Genomic DNA, 1636 nt, shown 5'->3' on the forward strand with positions numbered 1-1636 from the left:
GCATTATTTATACATAGTTGAGGGCTTATTCAGTTTAATAAATATGCATTAAATACTGAATAGAATTAAGATATATTATTGGATTCAGAAATAATGAATAAGGCAGTAATTGTTTCTAAAAAATATCATGTTTTTAAATATTCATATGAAGACAGTTACTTTTTTTTTTTTAAGCTTCATGGAGAGCATTTATTTATTACAAGACCCCACAGTGCTTTAGTTTTTCTTTTCTACATCCTGTTCTGCAGCTTCCTTGGCCCTTTTTACCCCATGGCAAAGAGCCAGGCTTTGGCGAGAGCCATGCAGAGACTGTCAAATGCTTTGAAGTTCTTTTCCTCTTTGGCTATGACTCTGGCTTTCTCCTTCTTGTATAGGTTTGGGTCCTGTCAGCTGAGCTTTCTCCCTTCTTGGGGGCGGAGGGCTTCCTGGGGAAGAGGATGAGCTTGGAGTGGTACTCCTTTAGCTGCTGCACTCTGACCTGTAGGAATTTGTTCCACCTCCTGGGGTTCCCAGAGATGCCAATGGTCCAGGCCAACTTCTTGTGGATGCCTGCCACCCTCAACTCTTCCAGGCTGAAGTCCCTGCCTGCTGGGACTTTGGTGTGAGCACCTCACTGTGGAGCACCTCACTGTGGAGCATCTCACTATGGTCCAGATGGGTCCCAATGCAGGGCGCAGCGCGATGCTGCGCGCTTTTGCTTGCCTGGCCTTGCGCCTGCGGATCTTTGGGGCCAGGGCGGCTGGTTGAACCACGTGGCCACGCGCCACCCCCAGTCCTTGTGGAAGTGGGGCTTCAGGATCATGCCACTACAGCTGGGTGCCATGGCTGCATATGGCCTCTTGCGCGGAACCGGAGGGCAGAAAGGAAAAGCACAGTTGAATATCATGCAGAAATGTCTGGTGATTTGAGTCAAACATTTTTGAAATTTCTCTTAAGATTAAAGATTAATGATTTAGAATATATATTGATACTTTTTTAATCCTTTCTTCCAAAACCAGTTTGAAACCTGACCTAATTCTTTCCCAAATTTATCTGTCTGTATTTTTTGTGGTATTTTGGCTTTATCTGTATTTTATTGTCTAGTGTAGTCTCAACCACCCTTCTTCCCATACACACAGTGACTATTCTGCTATTTGAACTAGCAAACAGCAATCAGGTAACTTTGTTTAAATGAGAACATAAACTTTGTAAAGCTAGATATTGTTTTAGATGGCAAGTGTGTAATATCAATGATCTGTATGACAGTGAGATTATCTTTGAAAAGTATCTACTTCCTTGGGCAAAGTGAGGATTTCATAAAATTTACCTATGATAGGACATTCGGAATTATTATCAAGACAGTTTTTTTTTCTTTCTTTCTTTTTTTTTTAATTAGTAACCATTTCCATAAGCTTATCACCATAGGAATTTGGAAAAATTCTGAACACTTACAGAACACTTACAGGAAATCAGATTCAAGTAACTCTTTGAAATTCATAAGCAGATACAGCAAGATTAAACAGGACATGCAAGGCAGAAGGCTGACTGTTGTGTTTTAAGATTTCAGAAGTATGGAAATCCCGTGTGATAACAAGATTTATGATGTGATCACAACTGTGAACTGATGAAGCGCATCAAGAAGAATTGAGTATGAAGA

At 40.7% G+C, this 1636-nt stretch overlaps 1 pseudogene; it reads right to left on the minus strand.

The window, feature by feature from the left end:
- Positions 1–216: 216 nt before the first annotated feature.
- On the minus strand, positions 217–823 carry LOC113197287 (large ribosomal subunit protein eL13 pseudogene; annotated as a pseudogene).
- Positions 824–1636: the final 813 nt, after the last annotated feature.

The sequence above is a fragment of the Urocitellus parryii genome, chromosome 11 (assembly GCF_045843805.1).
Source record: "Urocitellus parryii isolate mUroPar1 chromosome 11, mUroPar1.hap1, whole genome shotgun sequence".
In the NCBI taxonomy this organism is placed as follows: domain Eukaryota; kingdom Metazoa; phylum Chordata; class Mammalia; order Rodentia; family Sciuridae; genus Urocitellus; species Urocitellus parryii.